At 46.5% G+C, this 25,955-nt stretch overlaps 1 protein-coding gene and 1 long non-coding RNA gene across 2 annotated transcripts in view; one reads left to right on the forward strand and one right to left on the reverse strand.

The window, feature by feature from the left end:
- Positions 1-2,443: 2,443 nt before the first annotated feature.
- On the reverse strand, positions 2,444-24,307 carry LOC140078025 (uncharacterized). The gene is made up of 4 exons (XR_011849879.1): positions 24,172-24,307; positions 7,053-7,129; positions 6,800-6,968; positions 2,444-2,758 (listed from the first exon to the last, which is right to left on the reverse strand). It is a non-coding gene; the product is annotated as an uncharacterized lncRNA (long non-coding RNA).
- LOC140078023 (collagen alpha-1(V) chain-like) overlaps positions 24,179-25,955 on the forward strand; it is a 347,730-nt gene continuing 345,953 nt past the window's right edge. Inside the window, exon 1 of the mRNA XM_072125797.1 lies at positions 24,179-24,245. The gene's annotated coding sequence lies outside the window, so the exon portion shown is untranslated. The remainder of the gene's footprint in view (positions 24,246-25,955) is intronic.

Raw genomic sequence — 25,955 nt, forward strand, 5'->3', positions numbered from 1 at the left:
TCTGATTACACATCTCTCCAGGGACAGCACATAATACTGGCTCCAGAGAGCACAGAGCACAGCAGTGTGAGGTCTGATTACACATCTCTCCAGGGACAATACATAACACTGGCTGCAGAGAGCACAGAGCACAGCAGTGTGAGGTATGATTACACATCTTTCCAGGGACAATACATAACACTGGCTGCAGAGAGCACAGAGCACAGCAGTGTGAGGTATAATTACACTGCTGTTCGGGTATAATACATAACACTGGGTGCAGAGAGCACAGAGCACAGCATTGTGAGGTATGATTACACATCTCTCCAGGGACAATACATAACACTGGCTGCAGAGAGCACAGAGCACAGCAGTGTGAGGTATAATTACACTGCTGTTCGGGTATAATACATAACACTGGGTGCAGAGAGCACAGAGCACAGCATTGTGAGGTATGATTACACATCTCTCCAGGGACAATACATAACACTGGGTGCAGAGAGCACAGAGCACAGCAGTGTGAGGTCTGATTACACATCTCTCCAGGGACAATACATAACACTGGCTGCAGAGAGCACAGAGCACAGCAGTGTGAGGTCTGATTACACATCTCTCCAGGGACAATACATAACACTGGCTGCAGAGAGCACAGAGCACAGCAGTGTGAGGTCTGGTTACACATCTCTCCAGGGACAATACATAACACTGGCTGCAGAGAGCACAGAGCACAGCAGTGTGAGGTCTGATTACACATCTCTCCAGGGACAATATATAACACTGGCTGCAGAGAGCACAGAGCGCAGCAGTGTGAGGTCTGATTACACATCTCTCCAGGGACAATACATAACACTGGCTGCAGAGAGCACAGAGCACAGCAGTGTGAGGTCTGATTACACATCTCTCCAGGGACAATACATAACACTGGCTGCAGAGAGCACAGAGTACAGCAGTGTGAGGTATAATTACACTGCTGTTCGGGTATAATACATAACACTGGGTGCAGAGAGCACAGAGCACAGCATTGTGAGGTATGATTACACATCTCTCCAGGGACAATACATAACACTGGCTGCAGAGAGCACAGAGCACAGCAGTGTGAGGTATAATTACACTGCTGTTCGGGTATAATACATAACACTGGGTGCAGAGAGCACAGAGCACAGCATTGTGAGGTATGATTACACATCTCTCCAGGGACAATACATAACACTGGCTGCAGAGAGCACAGAGCACAGCAGTGTGAGGTCTGGTTACACATCTCTCCAGGGACAATACATAACACTGGCTGCAGAGAGCACAGAGCACAGCAGTGTGAGGTCTGATTACACATCTCTCCAGGGACAATACATAACACTGGCTGCAGAGAGCACAGAGCACAGCAGTGTGAGGTCTGGTTACACATCTCTCCAGGGACAATACATAACACTGGCTGCAGAGAGCACAGAGCACAGCAGTGTGAGGTCTGATTACACATCTCTCCAGGGACAATATATAACACTGGCTGCAGAGAGCACAGAGCGCAGCAGTGTGAGGTCTGATTACACATCTCTCCAGGGACAATACATAACACTGGCTGCAGAGAGCACAGAGCACAGCAGTGTGAGGTCTGATTACACATCTCTCCAGGGACAATACATAACACTGGCTGCAGAGAGCACAGAGTACAGCAGTGTGAGGTATAATTACACTGCTGTTCGGGTATAATACATAACACTGGGTGCAGAGAGCACAGAGCACAGCATTGTGAGGTATGATTACACATCTCTCCAGGGACAATACATAACACTGGCTGCAGAGAGCACAGAGCACAGCAGTGTGAGGTATAATTACACTGCTGTTCGGGTATAATACATAACACTGGGTGCAGAGAGCACAGAGCACAGCATTGTGAGGTATGATTACACATCTCTCCAGGGACAATACATAACACTGGCTGCAGAGAGCACAGAGCACAGCAGTGTGAGGTCTGGTTACACATCTCTCCAGGGACAATACATAACACTGGCTGCAGAGAGCACAGAGCACAGCAGTGTGAGGTCTGATTACACATCTCTCCAGGGACAATATATAACACTGGCTGCAGAGAGCACAGAGCGCAGCAGTGTGAGGTCTGATTACACATCTCTCCAGGGACAATACATAACACTGGCTGCAGAGAGCACAGAGCACAGCAGTGTGAGGTCTGATTACACATCTCTCCAGGGACAATACATAACACTGGCTGCAGAGAGCACAGAGTACAGCAGTGTGAGGTATAATTACACTGCTGTTCGGGTACAATACATAACACTGGGTGCAGTCTGTATGGTCACACCTGGTAACAGATGTCATTGATGTATTATAGCAAAATTCATTATTCAACTAGTCCTATCCAAATACTGGTAAGCGCTGGCGCTCTGGTACATGAGACCAGTATATACATTATACAGTATATTGTAAGTGAGCAATGATGATGCTAATAAAATTCCATAAATCCTTGAAACAAATTTAATTGAAAACTAGAAAATCCAAGGGAAGATATGAAGCGGATGTCTGCAGAACACATGCTGCATAGTGTAGCAGAACATGGGCACAAAAGATGAAAAGTGTAAAAAGATACAAAGATATACAATCAAGTATACGCTGGCCCCAAGCTCCATGGCCTGTACCAGATCAACAGGGGCCGCCCAATGGAGAAATTGGCAGGATCCGCTTCCTACAGTTTCTGGCCCCAGGAGCCCCATGTATAAATCTTACAGTATTCTGCGCAGCACATGTAGGGTCTGGAAACTTCATACATCTGGAAAAAAAAACTTGAATTACAAGGAGAACTGACGAAAATTTCAATAAATAACAAATAGTAAAATTTCCACTTTTACAAAGTTTAAAGGGGTTGTGCGGTCACCTACAAAGAAGCCTATAAAACGTCTACGGGGGCTGAGTAAAGCCTTTACACATACGATTCTGCATTAAAAGGAACCTGTCAATAGTTTATAGGACCTAAACCACCAGAAAGTCCTTACACTATTCAGATTTAGAGACCTAAACCTGGAAAACTCAGTTCTGACCTGTTGTCTGGGTTTTGAGCTTACGACTTTGCCGCATGCATAGTAATGTGTCATGTCTTGTAATCCGCCTCAATGGCGCAGAGCACAGGACACAGGAGCTGCCAGAGGGACACGGGACCACCCAGAGGTATAGCCCAATAGCAGAGGTACACGTCCATTTGGTATATAATAATAATAATAATTTATAAATATTAGCATTACAATTCTATTGCAAAAAATGCATGAAATGAGAAATCTCATCCGTCAGTTCCATAGAGAGTCAATGGAGAAGAGGCGTGCATCTGCGGCTGGCCACAACCGGGTACAGTAGACCCCCATTCTCGTGATCGGTGGGAAACCCATTACTGTTAGGCCTCTATGCACAGGACACTTGTCACTGGACAATCCCTTTAAGCACCCCTTATATTCCATAATGCATTTATGTCATAAAGCTTGAATAAATAAATTAATCATTTGGCCTGTGGACACCGGACTGTTTAAGGAAGGTTCCCCGAGACTGGGCGCTGACGTTATTAGATGCAAAGGGGTAAACGTTTGGGTACTATTGCACTTTAATAGTGTTGGTGATCTGTGTCTCCCCCTCCCCTGTTACCTCATGACGTTCTCTATTCCTGCAGGACGTGGGGAGTTATATAGCTGATGACTCAATGTTATCTACCTCTTTGAGGCGACGGACAGCTGCCCCTCCCTCCCTATGTTATTTTTTGTAATGTTTTACCTTTGTATTTTATAGTTAATTTCCAGTCACATCAGGCGGAATGGTGGAAGATGATGGTTGCTCGGTTGGCCGACTTGCCAGCTGGGAGTCCATCTGGGCATACAGCTTCCAGAGCTCAATAATGTGTAATTCCATTCCAAGTGCTTGAGTTTTGGATATTACAGATTATTGTATAAAAAAAATAAAGCTGTGACCTAATTTTCCACCCAGCAAGAAATGTTTTATATTGTGTTTTATAAGTGTCATTTTTTGGAAGTTACTTATACGGTTAAAGTTTACGGATGTTAGTGTTTCGGGTAATTTATTAAAGTGCCTTTACAGGTGGTCACATAAGGTTTTCTTTTTCCCTCCAGTCTCCTGGGTCCAAGATACTTCCAGGTTGCATCCTTCAATCAGGAGCTCCTCAATTTTCCCAAATCTGAACATAAACCTTCTGATAGCAGGATGGCAGTCCCCTCCTCTGTGCACGTCGCCACGTAAGTGACTCCCACATCTGCTGGAGACACATATTTTCACAAGCTGTACTCTAAGTTCCGATCTAAACTTCCCGTACTGTAAGAGTAACGTGATTGGCGACGCTCGTATCTCCATAAACAGCTGCAAGAGGCAAATCATCTCCAATCCAAACACAACAATCCTAATAAAACAAAGTCCAGCTGCGAGGTCCGACTGTTAGTTTCTGCGGGTAGAGTAGTTTATAAATCTCACACAATAATGCAAATCCATTCAGGGAATCGCCCAAAATATTCTCTGTGATGATGTCTGCGCTTATCAACAGAGAAAGCCCTGTGCTTACTCTTGGGATGAGACAGGGCGGATGCCATTTTTGGTCACTGTAAGCATTGTCTGCTCATACTCCTCTTGAGATGTGACAGAGGAAAGTGATCCAACCCTCCTACTGTGAAATCCTTATGGGGTTTGTCCAGCAATTCAGTGCAGAGCTGAGCAGATGCACAGAAAATTCTGGGGGGTCTTTTCTGCATTATAGGGGGCCAAAGGGGATTAATAGATGATGCGATTTAAAGCCTTTGCCCACATATCACATGGTGCATGCTCTGCAGAGACCACTTATAGGCTGATAGCAGATAAAGCTGCTCCCAACTTCCCCTGTTACCCCAGATTTTACATTTCTTGTGATCTGTGGGTGTCTGAACAGCAAGATTCCCAGCAAGACTCAGTGATTGAAGTATAAGGCGCAGTACACACCCAGGTCTATGGCTTCCTACTGTAACTACATCTGCATCTAATCTCATTCATTATTGCTTACACTATATACACTACAGAAATTCAGCGAAAACTTCCATAATGCTCTGCTGAATGATACCCTTACACCATGGCACATAGTACTTCTGGCCTTTCACAGACGCCGAGGCGCTTGGGGCCCACAGCTCCGCACAGACGCCGAGGCGCTTGGGGCCCATAGCCCTGCACAGGCACTGCTGTATGAACACTATAGTTTACCTTTGTACATGTATTACACCAGCACATGGTAAGCAAGTGGAGACATTTCAGACCACCTGACTCAGAGACTTCCTCCAGGTCTTTGATCATCCAGATGAGCATAACTAGGGGCGGCTTGAAATGCTATAATTAAGTTATTTCTGACATATAAATCTCACGTACATCCTCTCCTTGACATGTTCATGTGAATCTGTTCTATGGACTAATGGCAGGGATGAAACAGCAGCTCAGGATCTGGATGTGTACAGCTCCCAAGCCCTGGCTTCTCAGAAAGAAAACCATTTATCTACAATGAGGAAGGGAAACCTGTAGTGATTGCTGGCCGGAGACTGAGGATTCACAAAATTACCTGCAGCTACTTGTCGGCAGGAAGCAGATCTGATCATTGTGAATGGAGCAGGAAAGAATATAAGGAACATTCATTACAGAGACATTTATGAAAATTTTTGAAGCTTAAGCCGTCCGTTGAAAACACGTCCTTTTTACCGGTTTTGTATGTTTTTTTCCCATTATCAATTAAGATAATTGGGAAAAACTGTCAAAAACTGATGCAGTTTTTAACAGACTGCTTAAAAACGGCCTAAAAACGGGTTCAAAAGGCCACACGTGCCTCCACCCCGATGTGGAAGAATATGGGGCTGAGCTGCAGTACTGACCCAAAGACCAGTTCTGTGTAGAAAGCCGCCATGTTTTACTAAACACAGACAACTGCTTTAATGTGTAACAAATGTATTCTCTACATGTTGTATCAACTTAGCAGAAAAGATACAATCACATCAGCTGTAGGGGCCCCTCCAAAACCACAGAACACTGCATAGCACTTTATTCTTTTCAAATGTGACAATGGACACTGCAATGGAAACCGTACATCCCCATTATCAGATAATATAGTTCACTATACAGGGTGTGACCGGGGTTGGCATACATCAGTGATCGGGTCAGGTTTAGGAGCGTGCAATTCACTCCATCACTGAAGCAGTATGGCTTAAATCTAACCCTAAAGTTAGGTCAGGACACAGATTCCAGTAAGCACCAATATCCATATACAAAATAAATTCTCCTTATTGTTTGTGTGAGAGACTCCATGACCATTGGTGTCAAGTTTGTGAATGTGGCGCCGTTCAATGCTGGAGAAAGAGGTTGTGACGCAGCTCCGTCGTTGTGTGGTTGTGAGTGGTGGCACCAAGACCCTGGGTAACTATTACCAGCCCAAGTTATATCAATGGAAAATCCTGGCCCACGTGACATCATCATTGTCCGATAGTCACAAAGGGAGATGTGGCAGGTCCGCTTCACCTGTGAGCCTCTGCACTCACACAATACAACAGCTGAGGAGGAGATTTCCCCAACTAAATTTGGTTAACATTAGCGTTTACAAAGCACAATGTTAACACAGTGCATTCACATCACCATAACATTCAGTTAACATTATGTTTACAAAACAATGTCCACGCAACGTAATCAGGCAAATATCCTCACATCAGCTGTTGTATTGTGTGGTAAACACCACGTATGAACACAGCCTCATAGTTACATAAGGATTTCTATCTGCCCAGTATCTACAGCGATATCTGGTCTTATGTTATACACCTACTTTATCCCATGTGCTGTAAGACAGATCCATCATGTTTAGCCTTTTGTTGACAGAATCAAATAACGGAAATGGTTATCACGGATGTAAGTCCAGGAGGTATGTAGTATGGAGGATATGACTATAGAAGCCACCCCTGCTCCGCGTCGCTGCAGACTCGGGACGAGTTCATCTAAACGAAGCCACATTTAATGCGAGAAGCATTCAGATATTTCCACCATTATTGACTACAGTAAGAAAGCTGAGAGCTTCTCACCTGCTGCAGTCGTATCACCAATTCATCCGCTCTTCACATCCTTTAGCTTGATGAGCGCTAAAATCCCATCTGAGGATCTGTGGATAATAGCGGTATAGCATTAGCAGACATCAGCAGAAGTAAATTGGTTGTGTGATTGCCCCTGAACAGCCCATGGATTGCAAACAGATTGGTTGATGCTTAAAGGGGTAATCTGTAAGATTATAGGGGTTGCAAAACATTGTAAAACACTTTCTTCCAAAATTGGGCGCACAATCTTAGTGACTCCCCGCACAGCGCATTATACACGGACAATGCACTTACATGCACCAGGAAGAAGAAGGTGAACTCCAGGGACCTGAGCGGGGAAGTGACACATGCAGGATATTGGGCGCAGGATCTTAGTGACTCCCCGCACAGCGCATTATACACGGACAATGAACTTACATGCACCTGGAAGAAGAAGGTGTACTCCGGGGACCTGAGCGGGGAAGCGACACATGCAGGATATCAGGTGCAGGATCTTAGTGACTCCCCGCACAGCGCATTATACACGGACAATGCACTTACATGCACCTGGAAGAAGAAGGAGAACTCCAGGGACCTGAGCGGGGAAGTGACACATGCAGGATATCGGGCGCAGGATCTTCGTGACTCCCCGCACAGCGCATTATACACGGACAATGCACTTACATGCACCAGGAAGAAGAAGGTGAACTCCGGGGACCTGAGTGGGGAAGCGACACATGCAGGATATTGGGCGCAGGATCTTAGTGACTCCCCGCACAGCGCATTATACACGGACAATGCACTTACATGCACCTGGAAGAAGAAGGAGAACTCCGGGGACCTGAGCGGGGAAGTGACACATGCAGGATATTGGGCGCAGGATCTTAGTGACTCCCCGCACAGCGCATTATACACGGACAATGCACTTTCTGTGAACTCCTCAGACGGGTGAGTAAATGTGCCCCATTATTACCACTGTAAACCACCACTTCATTCCTATCCCCATAGAGTTATTATACCGCCACCCTGCAACCTGTGTATTATCACCTGCACTACAACTCCCAGTAATTTATAACCTGTAGGAGCCCAAACTGTGCCTGCTCAGAGGCTAAGGGTGATGGCAAACGTGACGTTTTTGGGCCGTTTTTAGTTAGTGCGTTTTCAGATCGTAAAAAACGCATGCGTTAAAAAATGCATGCATTTTTTGAAAAACGCATGCATTTTTGACCAGTTTGAATTAAGATAATTGGTCAAACCTGTCAAAAACGCATGCTTTTTTACGATCAGAAAACGCACTAACTAAAAACGGCCCAAAAACGCCACGTGTGTCTTCACCCTAAGGGTGATGGCACATGTGCCGTTTTTGAACGCGTTTTTGGGACGTTTAAAAAAAACGGATCTGTTTTTGACAGGTTTGACCAATTATCTTAATTAAAACGGTTTAAAAATGGATGCATTTTCAAAAAACACATGCATTTTTTTTAACGCATGCAGTTTTTGACGGACTTCTTAAAAACGTCCCAAAAACGTGTTCAAAACGCCATGTGTGCCATCACCCTTAGCTAGAGGTTCAGCATAGGGGGGCAAACTCGCCCAAGCGGGCCCCCAACCAAGGTGTAGCAGTGTTCCACATTCCAGTGACCATAGAGTGGTAGATACTACCTCAGGTCTCCTTATTAATAATCATAGTATATAACAACGTAGTGATTTAAAGGTGAGATCTCTGCAGCCATACACATTTCCTGTCTCTTCCATATGATAGGCGCCGCTCTGAATTTGTTGGGTAGATTTGGGACACTAAACTGCCCACAGGTCTTTAAGGCACAGAGGACTCACATCCGAAGCTCTGGCGCCTCCTCTCTCAATGCTTCACTGAAGGTGTAGTACTCCGGCTTCATTGTACATGCTGTATACCTATAGAGTTTATGCAGTGGGGCCAGGATGTACTACTCCGGCTTCATAGTGCATGCTGTGTATCTATAGAGCTTATGTAGTGGGGCCAGGGTGTACTACTCCGGCTTCATAGTACATGCTGTGCTCCTATAGAGCTTTTGCAGTGGGGCCTGGGTGTACCACCCCGGCATCATAGTGCATACTGTGTACCTACAGCGCTTATGCAGTGGGGCCAGGGTATACTACTCCGGCTTCATAGTACATGCTGTGTACCTAGAGCACTTTTGCAGTGGGGCCAGGGTGTACTACTTCGGCTTCATAGTGCATGCTGTGTACCTACAGCGCTTATGCAGTGGGGCAGGGTGTACCACCCCGGCTTCATAGTGCATTCTGTGTATCTACAGCAGGATGTACTACTCCAGCTTCATAGTGCATGCTGTGTACCTACAGTGCTTGTGGAGCGAAGTTAGGGTGTACTACTCCGGCTTCATAGTATTTGCTGTATTCCTATATCGCTTATGCAGTGGGGATAGGGTGTACTACTCCAGCTTCAAAGTGCATGCTGTATACCTACAGCACTTGTGCAGTGGGGCCAGGGTGTACAACTCCAGCTTCAAAGTACATGCTGTATACCTACAGCACTTGTGCAGTGGGGCCAGGGTGTACAACTCCAGCTTCAAAGTACATGCTGTGTACCTATAGGTTTATGCGGTGGGGCCAGGGAGTACTACTCCGGCTTCCTAGTGCATGTTGTATACCTATAGCGCTTATGCAGTGGGGCCAGGGTGTACTACTCCAGCTTCATAGTGCATGCAGTGTACCTATAGCAGTGATGACGAACCTTTTGGAGACCGAGTGCCCAAACTAAAACCAAGACCCACTTATTTATCGCAAAGTGCCAACACAGAAATTTAATTTGTGATTTATACTACCTTCTCTGTCACAGCTTTCATTGATACCAGCACCCTGAGGACACCAATAAAGCAGAAAATAGAAGAAATGTGGGTGATCATTGTAGCTTCCCTCCAGGGTCCCATAAACAGGAAGAATTGTCAGGGCCGGAGCAGGAGCTACAGTGATAATCCAGATATGTCCACACCTTCCCACTGCTCCAGTAGGCACAGGTAGCGCTGTCACTTTAAAATAGCTCTGTGCATAGCAAGTCCTGGGCTGTCTGGGACTGCGGGAAGATACCAGGAGTCATCTCTGGTGATGACCCGAGTGCCCACAGAAAGGGCTCTGAGTGCCACCTCTGGGAACAGCGCCATAGGTTAGCCACCACAGCTATAGAGCTTGTGCAGTGGGGCAAGGGTGTACTACTCCGGCTTCATAGTACATGCTGTGTATCTATAGAGCTTATGCAGTGGGGCCAGGGTGTACTACTCCGGCTTCATAGTACATGCTGTGTACCTACAGCGCTTATGCAGGGGGCAGGGTGTACTACTCCGCCTTCATAGTACATGCTTTGCTCCTATAGCACTTATGCAGTGAAGCCAGGGTGTACTACTCCGGCTTCATAGTGCATGCAGTGTACCTCCAGCGCTTATGCAGTGAAGCCAGGGTGTACTACTCCAGCTTAATAGTGCATGCTGTATACCTATAAAGCTTATGCAGTGGGGCCAGGGTGTACTACTCCGGCTTTATAGTACATGCTGTGTACCTATAAAGCTTATGCAGTGGGGCCAGGGTGTAGTACTCTAGCGTTACTAGGAGCATCACACAGGTGCTGAAAGCCCCAGATCGAGGAATATTTTTGTAATGCGTTTATGAACAGTAATCATAGAGGGCGATTTGGAACACTAAACCATTAGTCCATAAGGATCTGTGGGTGGTTTAGTGTCCCAAATCCAGCTGACAGGTTCCCTTTAAGTTTACAACAAGAAATATTTATTGAAAGCCTTTCATGTTACAGATCTGTGAAAATCTTCACTTGATTTATCATTACTAGTACTGTGCCCATATATACAGGATAGGAGTAGTAGTACTGTGATGTGCCCATATATACAGGATAGGAGTAGTAGTACTGTGATGTGCCCATATATACAGGATAGGAGTAGTAATACTGTGCTGTGCCCATATATACAGGATAGGAGTAGTAGTACTGTGCTGTGTCCATATATACAGGATAGGAGTAGTAGTACTGCGCTGTGTCCATATATACAGGATAGGAGTAGTAGTACTGTGCCCATATATACAGGATAGGAGTAGTAGTACTGTGCCCATATATACAGGATAGGAGTAGTAGTACTGTGATGTGCCCATATATACAGGATAGGAGTAGTAGTACTGTGCGGTGCCCATATATACAGGATAGGAGTAGTAATACTGTGCTGTGCCCATATATACAGGATAGGAGTAGTAATACTGTGCTGTGCCCATATATACAGGATAGGAGTAGTAGTACTGTGCTGTGCCCATATATACAGGATAGGAGTAGAAGTACTGTGTTCATATATACAGGATAGGAGTAGTAGTACTGTGCCCATATATACAGGATAGGAGTAGTAATACTGTGCTGTGCCCATATATACAGGATAGGAGTAGTAGTACTGTGATGTGCCCATATATACAGGATGGGAGTAGTAGTGCTGTGCTGTGCCCATATATAAAGGATAGGAGTAGTAGTACTGTGCAGTGCCCATATATACAGGATAGGAGTAGTAGTACTGTGCTGTGCCCATATATACAGGATAGGAGAAGTAGTACTGTGCTGTACCCATATATACAGGATAGGAGTAGTAGTACTGTGCACTGCCCATATATACAGGATAGGAGTAGTAGTACTGTGCTGTGCCCATATATACAGGATAGGAGAAGTAGTACTGTGCTGTACCCATATATACAGGATAGGAGTAGTAGTACTGTGCTGTACCCATATATACAGGATAGGAGTAGTAGTACTGTGCTGTGCCCATATATACAGGATAGGAGTAGTAGTACTGTGCACTGCCCATATATACAGGATAGGAGTAGTAGTACTGTGCTGTGGCCATATATACAGGATAGGAGTAGTAGTACTGTGTTCATATATACAGGATAGGAGTAGTAATACTGTGCTGTGCCCATATATACAGGATAGGAGTAGTAGTACTGTGATGTGCCCATATATACAGGATGGGAGTAGTACTGTGCTGTACCCATATATACAGGATAGGAGTAGTAGTACTGTGCTGTACTCATATATACAGGATAGGAGTAGTAGTACTGTGCTGTGCCCATATACACAGGATATGAGTAGTAGTACTGTGATGTGTCCATATATACAGGATGGGAGTAGTACTGTGCTGTACCCATATATACAGGATAGGAGTAGTAGTACTGTGCTGTGGCCATATATACAGGATAGGAGTAGTAGTACTGTGTTCATATATACAGGATAGGAGTAGTAGTACTGTGCCCATATATACAGGATAGGAGTAGTAATACTGTGCTGTGCCCATATATACAGGATAGGAGTAGTAGTACTGTGATGTGCCCATATATACAGGATGGGAGTAGTACTGTGCTGTACCCATATATACAGGATAGGAGTAGTAGTACTGTGCTGTACTCATATACACAGGATAGGAGTAGTAGTACTGTGCTGTGCCCATATACACAGGATAGGAGTAGTAGTACTGTGATGTGTCCATATATACAGGATGGGAGTAGTACTGTGCTGTACCCATATATACAGGATAGGAGTAGTAGTACTGTGCTGTGTCCATATATACAGGATAGGAGTAGTAGTACTGTGCTGTGCCCATATACACAGGATAGGAGTAGTAGTACTGTGATGTGCCCATATATACAGGATAGGAGTAGTAGTACTGTGCTGTGGCCATATATACAGGATAGGAGTAGTAGTACTGTGTTCATATATACAGGATAGGAGTAGTAGTACTGTGCCCATATATACAGGATAGGAGTAGTAATACTGTGCTGTGCCCATATATACAGGATAGGAGTAGTAGTACTGTGCTGTGCCCATATATACAGGATAGGAGTAGCAGTACTGTGCTGTACTCATATATACAGGATAGGAGTAGTAGTACTGTGCTGTGCCCATATACACAGGATAGGAGTAGTAGTACTGTGCTGTGCCCATATACACAGGATAGGAGTAGTAGTAGTACTGTGCTGTGCCCATATATACAGGATAGGAGTAGTAGTACTGTACTGTGCTCCTATATACAGGATAGGAGTAGTAGTACTGTGCTGTGCCCATATATACAGGATAGGAGTAGTAGTACTGTACTGTGCTCCTATATACAGGATAGGAGTAGTAGTACTGTGCTGTGCCCATATATACAGGATAGGAGTAGTAGTACTGTGCTGTGCCCATATATACAGGATAGGAGTAGTAGTACTGTGCCCATATATACAGGATAGGAGTAGTAATACTGTGCTGTGCCTATATATACAGGATAGGAGTAGTAGTACTGTGATGTGGCCATATATACAGGATAGGAGTAGTAGTACTGTGTTTATATATACAGGATAGGAGTAGTAGTACTGTGCCCATATATACAGGATGGGAGTAGTAATACTGTGCTGTGCCCATATATACAGGATAGGAGTAGTAGTACTGTGATGTGCCCATATATACAGGATGGGAGTAGTACTGTGCTGTACCCATATATACAGGATAGGAGTAGTAGTACTGTGCTGTGCCCATATACACAGGATAGGAGTAGTAGTACTGTGATGTGCCCATATATACAGGATGGTAGTAGTACTGTGCTGTACCCATATATACAGGATAGGAGTAGTAGTACTGTGCTGTGCCCATATATACAGGATAGGAGTAGTAGTACTGTGCTGTGCCCATATACACAGGATAGGAGTAGTAGTACTGTGATGTGCCCATATATACAGGATGGGAGTAGTACTGTGCTGTACCCATATATACAGGATAGGAGTAGTAGTACTGTACTGTGCTCCTATATACAGGATAGGAGTAGTAGTACTGTGCTGTGCCCATATATACAGGATAGGAGTAGTAGTACTGTGCTGTGCCCATATATACAGGATAGGAGTAGTAGTACTGTGCCCATATATACAGGATATGAGTAGTAGTACTGTGCTGTGCCCATATATACAGGATAGGAGTAGTAGTACTGTGCTGTGCCCATATATACAGGATAGGAGTAGTAGTACTGTGCCAATATATACAGGATAGGAGTAGTAGTACTGTGCCCATATATACAGGATAGGAGTAGTAGTACTGTGCTGTGCTGTACCCATATATACAGGATAGGAGTAGTAGTACTGTGATGTGCTCATATATACAGGATGGGAGTAGTAGTACTGTGATGTGCCCATATATACAGGATAGGAGTAGTAGTACTGTGCTGTGCCCATATATACAGGATAGGAGTAGTAGTACTGTACTGTGCTCCTATATACAGGATAGGAGTAGTAGTACTGTGCTGTGCCCATATATACAGGATAGGAGTAGTAGTACTGTGCTGTGCCAATATATACAGGATAGGAGTAGTAGTACTGTGCTGTGCCCATATACACAGGATAGGAGTTGTAGAACTGTGCTGTGCCCATATACACAGGATAGGAGTAGTAGTAGTACTGTGCTGTGCCCATATATACAGGATAGGAGTAGTAGTACTGTGCTGTATCCATATATACAGGATAGGAGTAGTAGTACTGTGATGTGCCCATATATACAGGATAGGAGTAGTAGTGCTGTCCCCATATATACAGGATAGGAGTAGTAGTACTGTGCCCATATATACAGGATAGGAGTAGTAGTACTGTGCCCATATATACAGGATAGGAGTAGTAGTACTGTGCCCATATATACAAGATAGGAGTAGTAGTACAATGCTGCACCCATATATACAGGATTGGAGTAGTAGTACTGTGCCCATATATACAGGATAGGAGTAGCAGTACTGTGCTGTGCCCATATATACAGGATAGGAGTAGTAGTTCTGTGCCCATATATACAGGATAGGAGTAGTAGTACTGTGCTGTGCCCATATATACAGGATAGGAGTAGTAGTACTGTACTGTGCCCATATATACAGGATAGGAGTAGTAGTATTGTACTGTATCCATATATACAGGATAGGAGTAGTAGTACTGTGCCCATATAAACAGAATAGGAGTAGTAGTACTGTGCCCATATATACAGGATAGGAGTAGTAGTACTGTGCTGTGCCCATATATACAGGATAGGAGTAGTAGTACTGTGCCCATATATACAGGATAGGAGTAGAAGTACTGTGCCCATATACACAGGATAGGAGTAGTAGTACTGTGCCCATATATACAGGATAGGAGTAGTAGTACTGTGCTGTGCCCATATATACAGGATAGGAGTAGTAGTACTGTGCTGCGCCCATATATACAGGATAGGAGTAGTAGTACTGTACTGTGCCCATATATACAGGATAGGAGTAGTAGTATTGTACTGTATCCATATATACAGGATAGGAGTAGTAGTAGTCTGCTGTGCCCATATATCCAGTACAGGAGTAGTAATACTGTGCAGTGCCCATATATACAGGATAGGAGGAGTAGTACTGTGCTGCGCCCATATATACAGGATAGGAGTAGTAGTACTGTGCTGTGTCCATATATACAGGATAGGAGGAGTAGTACTGTGCTGCGCCCATATATACAGGATAGGAGTAGTAGTACTGTGCTGTGTCCATATATACAGGATAGGAGTAGTGGTACTGTACTGTGCCCATATATACAGGATAAGAGTAGTAGTACTGTGCTGCACCCAAATATACAGGATAGGAGTAGTAGTACTGTGCTGTGCCCATATATACAAAATAGGAGTAGTAGTACTGTGCTGTGCCCATATATACAGGATAGGAGTAGTAGTACTGTGCTGTGCCCATATATATAGGATAGGAGTAGTGGTACTGTACTGTGCCCATATATACAGGATAGGAGTAGTAGTACTGTGCTGCACCCATATATACAGGATAGGAGTAGTAGTACTGTGCCCATATATACAGGATAGGAGTAGTAGTACTGTGCTGTGCCCTTATATACAGGATAGGAGCAGTAGTACTGTGCTGTGCCCATATATACAGGATAGGAGTAGCAGTACTGTGCTGTGCCCATATATACAGGATAGGAGTAGTAGTACTGTGCTGTGCCCATATATACAGGATAGGAGTAGTAGTACTGTGCTGTGCCCATATATACAGGATAGGAGTAGTAGTACTGTGCTGCACCCATATATACAGGATAGGAGTAGTAGTACTGTGCCCATATATACAGGATAGGAGTAGTAGTACTGTGCTGTGCCCATATATACAGGATAGGAGCAGTAGTACTGTGCTGTGCCCATATATACAGGATAGGAGTAGTAGTACTGTGCTGTGCCCATATATACAGGATAGGAGTAGTAGTACTCTGCCCATATATACAGGATTGGAGTAGTAGTACTGTACTGTGCCCATATATACAGGGTAGTAGTAGTACTGTGCTGCACCCATATATACAGGATAGGAGTAGTAGTACTGTGCTGTGTCCATATATATAGGATAGGAGTAGTGGTACTGTACTGTGCCCATATATACAGGATAGGAGTAGTAGTACTGTGCTGCACCCATATATACAGGATAGGAGTAGTAGTACTGTGCCCATATATACAGGATAGGAGTAGTAGTACTGTGCTGTGCCCATATATACAGGATAGGAGTAGTAGTACTGTGCTGCACCCATATATACAGGATAGGAGTAGTAGTACTGTGCCCATATATACAGGATAGGAGTAGTAGTACTGTGCTGTGCCCATATATACAGGATAGGAGCAGTAGTACTGTGCTGTGCCCATATATACAGGATAGGAGTAGTAGTACTGTGCCCATATATACAGGATAGGAGTAGTAGTACTGTGCTGTGCCCATATATACAGGATAGGAGTAGTAGTACTGTGCCCATATATACAGGATAGGAGTAGTAGTACTGTGCTGTGCCCATATATACAGGATAGGAGTAGTAGTACAATGCTGCACCCATATATACAGGATTGGAGTAGTAGTACTGTGCTGTGCCCATATATACAGGATAGGAGTAGTAGTACTGTGTCCATATATACAGGATAGGAGTAGTAGTACTGTGCTGTGTCCATATATACAGGATAGGAGTAGTAGTACTGTGCTGTGCCCATATATACAGGATAGGGGTAGGAGTACTGTACTGTGCTCCTATATACAGGATAGGAGTAGTAGTACTGTGCTGTGTCCATATATACAGGATAGGAGTAGTAGTACTGTACTGTTCCCATACATACAGGATAGGAGTAGTAGTACTGTGGCCACATATACAGGATAGGAGTAGTAGTACTGTGCCCACATATACAGGATAGGAGTAGTAGTACTGTGCCCATACATACAGGATAGGAGTAGTAGTACTGTGCCCATATATACAGGATAGGAGTAGTAGTACTGATCTGTGCTCATACATACATGATAGGAGTAGTAGTGCTGTACCTATATAAAGAGGATGGGAGTAGTAGTACAGTGCTGTGTCTATATAAATACAGGAAGGGAGTAGTAGTACAGTGCTGTGTCTATATAAATACAGGAAGGGAGTAGTAGTGCAGTGCTGTGCCCATACATATACAGGATGAGAGTAGTACTGCAGTGTTGTGCCCACATAAATAGAGGATGGGTGTAGAAGTACATCGCTGCTCATATATATATATATATATATAATGCAAGTAGTAGAGAGAGGGAAGATGGGAGTAGTAGTGTCATGCCCATATATAGAGGATGGGAGTAGTAGTACAGTGATGTGCCTATATAAATAAAGGCTACAAGTAGTAATGCAGTGCTCTGCCCATACATATACAGGAAGGGAGTAGTAGTGCAGTGCTGTGCCCATATATATAGAGGATGGGGGGTAGTAGTGCAGTGCTGTGCCCATACATATACAGGAAGGGAGTAGTAGTGCAGTGCTGTGCCCATATATATAGAGGATGGGGGGGTAGTAGTGCAGTGCTGTGCCCATATATATAGAGGATGGGGGGTAGTAGTGCAGTGCTGTGCCCATATATATAGAGGATGGGGGGTGGTAGTGCAGTGCTGTGCCCATATATATAGAGGATGGGGGGTAGTAGTGCAGTGCTGTGCCCATATAGTTAGAGTATGGGAGTAGTAGTGTCATGCCCATATATAGAGTATGGGAGTAGTAGTACAGTGATGTGCCTATATAAATAAAGGGTACAAGTAGTAATGCAGTGCTCTGCCCATACATATACAGGAAGGGAGTAGTAGTGCAGTGCTGTGCCCATATATATAGAGGATGGGGGGTAGTAGTGCAGTGCTGTGCCCATACATATACAGGATGAGAGTAGTACTGCAGTGTTGTGCCCACATAAATAGAGGATGGGTGTAGAAGTACATCGCTGCTCATATATATATATATATATATATAATGCAAGTAGTAGAGAGAGGGAAGATGGGAGTAGTAGTGTCATGCCCATATATAGAGGATGGGAGTAGTAGTACAGTGATGTGCCTATATAAATAAAGGCTACAAGTAGTAATGCAGTGCTCTGCCCATACATATACAGGAAGGGAGTAGTAGTGCAGTGCTGTGCCCATATATATAGAGGATGGGGGGTAGTAGTGCAGTGCTGTGCCCATATATATATAGAGGATGGGGGGTAGTAGTGCAGTGCTGTGCCCATATATATAGAGGATGGGGGGGTAGTAGTGCAGTGCTGTGCCCATATATATAGAGGATGGGGGGTAGTAGTGCAGTGCTGTGCCCATATATATAGAGGATGGGGGTAGTAGTGCAGTACTGTGCCCATATATATAGAGGATGGGGGGGGTAGTAGTGCAGTGCTGTGCCCATATATATATAGAGGATGGGAGGTAGTAGTGCAGTGCTGTGCCCATATATATATAGAGGATGGGGGGTAGTAGTGCAGTGCTGTGCCCATATATATATAGAGGATGGGGGGTAGTAGTGCAGTGCTGTGCCCATATATATAGAGGATGGGGGGTAGTAGTGCAGTGCTGTGCCCATATATATATAGAGGATGGGGGTAGTATTGCAGTGCTGTGCCCATATATATAGAGGATGGGGGGGGGGGTAGTAGTGCAGTGCTGTGCCCATATATATAGAGGATGGGGGGTAGTAGTGCAGTGCTGTGCCCATATATATAGAGGATGGGGGGTGGTAGTGCAGTGCTGTGCCCATATATATAGAGGATGGGGGGTAGTAGTGCAGTGCTGTGCCCATATAGTTAGAGTATGGGAGTAGTAGTGTCATGCCCATATATAGAGTATGGGAGTAGTAGTACAGTGATGTGCCTATATAAATAAAGGGTACAAGTAGTAATGCAGTGCTCTGCCCATACATATACAGGAAGGGAGTAGTAGTGCAGTGCTGTGCCCATATATATAGAGGATGGGGGGTAGTAGTGCAGTGCTGTGCCCATATATATATATAGAGGATGGGGGGGGGTAGTAGTGCAGTGCTGTGCCCATATATATATATAGAGGATGGGGGGTAGTAGTGCAGTGCTGTGCCCATATATATAGAGGATGGGGAGTAGTATTGCAGTGCTGTGCCCATATAGTTTGAGGATGGGGGTAGTAGTGCAGTGCTGTGCCCATATATATAGAGGATGGGGGGTAGTAGTGCAGTGCTGTGCCCATATATATATAGAGGATGGGGGGGGGGTAGTAGTGCAGTGCTGTGCCCATATATATAGAGGATGGGGAGTAGTATTGCAGTGCTGTGCCCATATATATAGAGAGGATGGGGGGGGTAGTAGTGCAGTGCTGTGCCCATATATATAGAGGATGGGGGTAGTATTGCAGTGCTGTGCCCATATATATAGAGGATGGGGGGGGGGGTAGTAGTGCAGTGCTGTGCCCATATATATAGAGGATGGGGGTAGTATTGCAGTGCTGTGCCCATATATATATATAGAGGATGGGGGGGGTAGTAGTGCAGTGCTGTGCCCATATATATAGAGGATGGGGGGTAGTAGTGCAGTGCTGTGCCCATATAAATAGAGGATGGGGGGTAGTATTGCAGTGCTGTGCCCATATATATAGAGGATGGGGGTAGTATTGCAGTGCTGTGCCCATATATATAGAGGATGGGGGTAGTAGTGCAGTGCTGTGCCCATATATATAGAGGATGGGGGTAGTAGTGCAGTGCTGTGCCCATATATATAGAGGATGGGGGGTAGTAGTGCAGTGCTGTGCCCATATATATATAGAGGATGGGGGGTAGTAGTGCAGTGCTGTGCCCATATATATATAGAGGATGGGGGGTAGTAGTGCAGTGCTGTGCCCATATATATAGAGGATGGGGGGGGGGGTAGTAGTGCAGTGCTGTGCCCATATATATAGAGGATGGGGGGGGGGTAGAAGTGCAGTGCCCATATATATAGAGGATGGGGGGTAGTAGTGCAGTGCTGTGCCCATATATATAGAGGATGGGGGGTAGTAGTGCAGTGCTGTGCCCATATATATAGAGGATGGGGGGTAGTAGTGCAGTGCTGTGCAACATATATATAGAGGATGGGGGGTAGTAGTGCAGTGCTGTGCCCATATATATAGAGGATGGGGGGTAGTAGTGCAGTGCTGTGCCCATATATATAGAGGATGGGGGGTAGTAGTGCAGTGCTGTGCCCATATATATAGAGGATGGGGGGTAGTAGTGCAGTGCTGTGCCCATATATATAGAGGATGGGGGGTAGTAGTGCAGTGCTGTGCCCATATATATATAGAGGATGGGGGGGGGGGGGGTAGTAGTGCAGTGCTGTGCCCATATATAAAGAGGATGGGGGGGTAGTAGTGCAGTGCTGTGCCCATATATATATAGAGGATGGGGGGGTAGTAGTGCAGTGCTGTGCCCATATATATAGAGGATGGGGGTAGTAGTGCAGTGCTGTGCCCATATATATAGAGGATGGGGGGGTAGTAGTGCAGTGCTGTGCCCATATAGTTAGAGGATGGGAGTAGTAGTGCAGTGCTGTGCCCATATATATAGAGGATGGGGGGTAGTAGTGCAGTGCTGTGCCCATATATATAGAGGGTGGGGGGTAGTAGTGCAGTGCTGTGCCCATATATATAGAGGATGGGGGGTAGTAGTGCAGTGCTGTGCCCATACATATACAGGAAGGGAGTAGTAGTGCAGTGCTGTGCCCATATATATAGAGGATGGGGGGGGGGGGTAGTAGTGCAGTGCTGTGCCCATATATATAGAGGATGGGGGGGGTAGTAGTGCAGTGCTGTGCCCATATATATAGAGGATGGGGGGTAGTAGTGCAGTGCTGTGCCCATATATATAGAGGATGGGGGGTGGTAGTACAGTGCTGTGCCCATATATATACAGGAAGGGAGTAGTAGTGCAGTGCTGTGCCCATATATATAGAGGATGGGGGGGGGGTAGTAGTGCAGTGCTGTGCCCATATATATAGAGGATGGGGGGTAGTAGTGCAGTGCTGTGCCCATATATATAGAGGATGGGGAGTAGTATTGCAGTGCTGTGCCCATATATATATATAGAGGATGGGGGGGTAGTAGTGCAGTGCTGTGCCCATATATATAGAGGTTGGGGGTAGTAGTGCAGTGCTGTGCCCATATATATAGAGGATGGGGAGTAGTATTGCAGTGCTGTGCCCATATATATATAGAGGATGGGGGGGTAGTAGTGCAGTGCTGTGCCCATATATATAGAGGATGGGGGGGGGGGGTAGTAGTGCAGTGCTGTGCCCATATATATATAGAGGATGGGGGGGGGTAGTAGTGCAGTGCTGTGCCCATATATATAGAGGATGGGGAGTAGTATTGCAGTGCTGTGCCCATATATATATAGAGGATGGGGGGGGGGTAGTAGTGCAGTGCTGTGCCCATATATATATAGAGGATGGGGGTAGTATTGCAGTGCTGTGCCCATATATATATAGAGGATGGGGGGTAGTAGTGCAGTGCTGTGCCCATATATATAGAGGATGGGGGTAGTATTGCAGTGCTGTGCCCATATATATATAGTGGATGGGGGGGGGGTAGTAGTGCAGTGCTGTGCCCATATATATAGAGGATGGGGGGTAGTAGTGCAGTGCTGTGCCCATATAAATAGAGGATGGGGGGTAGTATTGCAGTGCTGTGCCCATATATATAGAGGATGGGGGTAGTATTGCAGTGCTGTGCCCATATATATAGAGGATGGGGGTAGTAGTGCAGTGCTGTGCCCATATATATAGAGGATGGGGGTAGTAGTGCAGTGCTGTGCCCATATATATAGAGGATGGGGGGTAGTAGTGCAGTGCTGTGCCCATATATATATATAGAGGATGGGGGGTAGTAGTGCAGTGCTGTGCCCATATATATAGAGGATGGGGGGTAGTAGTGCAGTGCTGTGCCCATATATATAGAGGATGGGGGGGTAGTAGTGCAGTGCTGTGCCCATATATATAGAGGATGGGGGGTAGTAGTGCAGTGCTGTGCCCATATATATATAGAGGATGGGGGTAGTATTGCAGTGCTGTGCCCATATATATAGAGGATGGGGGGGGTAGTAGTGCAGTGCTGTGCCCATATATATAGAGGATGGGGGGTAGTAGTGCAGTGCTGTGCCCATATATATAGAGGATGGGGGGTAGTAGTGCAGTGCTGTGCCCATATATATAGAGGATGGGGGGGGGGTAGTAGTGCAGTGCCCATATATATATATATAGAGGATGGGGGGGGGGTAGTAGTGCAGTGCTGTGCAACATATATATAGAGGATGGGGGGTAGTAGTGCAGTGCTGTGCCCATATATATAGAGGATGGGGGGTAGTAGTGCAGTGCTGTGCCCATATATATAGAGGATGGGGGGTAGTAGTGCAGTGCTGTGCCCATATATATAGAGGATGGGGGGTAGTAGTGCAGTGCTGTGCCCATATATATAGAGGATGGGGGGTAGTAGTGCAGTGCTGTGCCCATATATATAGAGGATGGGGGGTAGTAGTGCAGTGCTGTGCCCATATATATAGAGGATGGGGGGTAGTAGTGCAGTGCTGTGCCCATATATATATAGAGGATGGGGGGGGGGTAGTAGTGCAGTGCTGTGCAACATATATATAGAGGATGGGGGGTAGTAGTGCAGTGCTGTGCCCATATATATAGAGGATGGGGGGTAGTAGTGCAGTACTGTGCCCATATATATAGAGGATGGGGGGGGTAGTAGTGCAGTGCTGTGCCCATATATATAGAGGATGGGGGGTAGTAGTGCAGTGCTGTGCCCATATATATAGAGGATGGGGGTAGTAGTGCAGTGCTGTGCCCATATATATAGAGGATGGGAGGTAGTAGTGCAGTGCTGTGCCCATATATATAGAGGATGGGGGTAGTAGTGCAGTGCTGTGCCCATATATATAGAGGATGGGAGGTAGTAGTGCAGTGCTGTGCCCATATATATAGAGGATGGGGGGTAGTAGTGCAGTGCTGTGCCCATATATATAGAGGATGGGGGGTAGTAGTGCAGTGCTGTGCCCATATATATAGAGGATGGGGGGTAGTAGTGCAGTGCTGTGCCCATATATATAGAGGATGGGGGGTAGTAGTGCAGTGCTGTGCCCATATATATAGAGGATGGGGGTAGTAGTGCAGTGCTGTGCCCATATATATATAGAGGATGGGAGGTAGTAGTGCAGTGCTGTGCCCATATATATATAGAGGATGGGGGGTAGTAGTGCAGTGCTGTGCCCATATATATAGAGGATGGGGGTAGTAGTGCAGTGCTGTGCCCATATATATATAGAGGATGGGGGGTAGTAGTGCAGTGCTGTGCCCATATATATAGAGGATGGGGGGGGGGGTAGTAGTGCAGTGCTGTGCCCATATATATATAGAGGATGGGAGGTAGTAGTGCAGTGCTGTGCCCATATATATATAGAGGATGGGGGGTAGTAGTGCAGTGCTGTGCCCATATATATAGAGGATGGGGGTAGTAGTGCAGTGCTGTGCCCATATATATATAGAGGATGGGGGGTAGTAGTGCAGTGCTGTGCCCATATATATAGAGGATGGGGGGGGGGGGTAGTAGTGCAGTGCCCATATATATAGAGGATGGGGGTAGTAGTGCAGTGCTGTGCCCATATATATATAGGATCTGGGGTAGTAGTGCAGTGCTGTGCCCATATAGTTAGAGGATGGGAGTAGTAGTGCAGTGTTAGTAGTGATGTGCTTTATTGTAGTGTAGGATGAGTGTAGTGTAGATAGAATAGCAAACAGACAGACAGAAGCCACGTACTACACCTGCCGCATGTGCTCTGTCTCCCCTCGGCTGCACAACCAGGACCTGCGGGTGACGTCATGGCAGGTCCTGGAAGGTCAGTAGCACTAGTGTGTGGTGAGCCGACACATCACTAGAGAGAACAGGGCCGCGCTATACCCCGGAAACATCTATATGTCTGCTCATAGCTGCGCAGTCACAGGCCCGGAGCCTTTGCTCCCCCTATAGCCAACAGACCCTGTCAGTGCAGGCTGGGGGTTGTAGTTTCTCACAATACTCCTCCACAAGTCACCTCTCTGGCCATACTTTCTGTACACAAGATGATAATACACACCATGAACATGCGGTATACACTCCACTATACACAGGTATACACTCCGATACCGCACCACAGAGCCGCAGGGGAGGCGCTCACCTCCTGCAGCGTCACGTGACCCGCCCACAGGCTTCCCGCCCTTTCCTCCTGAGGAGCGGTGCCCGGAGCCTCTGCGCTGTTACCTCAGGTGTGTGACAGGAATTTCCCGCCCTTTCCCCTGAGGAGCGGTACCCGGAGCCTCTGCGCTGTTACCTCAGGTGTGTGACAGGAATCTCCCGCCCTTTCCCCTGAGGAGCGGTGCCCTGACGCCTCTGCGCTGTTACCTCATGTCTGTGACAGGAATTTCCCGCCCTTTCCTCCTGAGGAGCTGTGCCCGGAGCCTCTGCGCTGTTACCTCAGGTGTGTGACAGGAATCTCCCGCCCTTTCCCCTGAGGAGCGGTGCCCGGAGCCTCTGCGCTGTTACCTCAGGTGTGTGACAGGAATCTCCCGCCCTTTCCTCCTGAGGAGCGGTACCCGGAGCCTCTGCGCTGTTACCTCAGGTGTGTGACAGGAATTTCCCGCCCTTTCCTCCTGAGGAGCTGTGCCCGGAGCCTCTGCGCTGTTACCTCAGGTGTGTGACAGGAATCTCCCGCCCTTTCCTCCTGAGGAGCTGTGCCCGGAGCCTCTGCGCTGTTACCTCAGGTGTGTGACAGGAATTTCCCGCCCTTTCCTCCTGAGGAGCGGTACCCGGAGCCTCTGCGCTGTTACCTCAGGTGTGTGACAGGAATTTCCCGCCCTTTCCTCCTGAGGAGCGGTGCTCCGGCTCCTCTGTGCTGTTACCTCAGGTCTGTGACAGGAATTTCCCGCCCTTTCCCCTGAGGAGATGTGCCCGGAGCCTCTGCGCTGTTACCTCAGGTGTGTGACAGGAATTTCCCGCCCTTTCCTCCTGAGGAGCTGTGCCCGGAGCCTCTGCGCTGTTACCTCAGGTGTGTGACAGGAATCTCCCGCCCTTTCCTCCTGAGGAGCTGTGCCCGGAGCCTCTGCGCTGTTACCTCAGGTGTGTGACAGGAATCTCCCGCCCTTTCCTCCTGAGGAGCTGTGCCCGGAGCCTCTGCGCTGTTACCTCATGTGTGTGACAGGAATTTCCCGCCCTTTCCTCCTGAGGAGCTGTGCCCGGAGCCTCTGCGCTGTTACCTCAGGTGTGTGACAGGAATCTCCCGCCCTTTCCTCCTGAGGAGCTGTGCCCGGAGCCTCTGCGCTGTTACCTCAGGTGTGTGACAGGAATTTCCCGCCCTTTCCTCCTGAGGAGCGGTACCCGGAGCCTCTGCGCTGTTACCTCAGGTGTGTGACAGGAATTTCCCGCCCTTTCCTCCTGAGGAGCTGTGCCCGGAGCCTCTGCGCTGTTACCTCAGGTGTGTGACAGGAATTTCCCGCCCTTTCCTCCTGAGGAGCGGTGCTCCGGCTCCTCTGTGCTGTTACCTCAGGTCTGTGACAGGAATTTCCCGCCCTTT

Source organism: Engystomops pustulosus, chromosome 9 (assembly GCF_040894005.1).
Source record: "Engystomops pustulosus chromosome 9, aEngPut4.maternal, whole genome shotgun sequence".
NCBI lineage: Eukaryota > Metazoa > Chordata > Amphibia > Anura > Leptodactylidae > Engystomops > Engystomops pustulosus.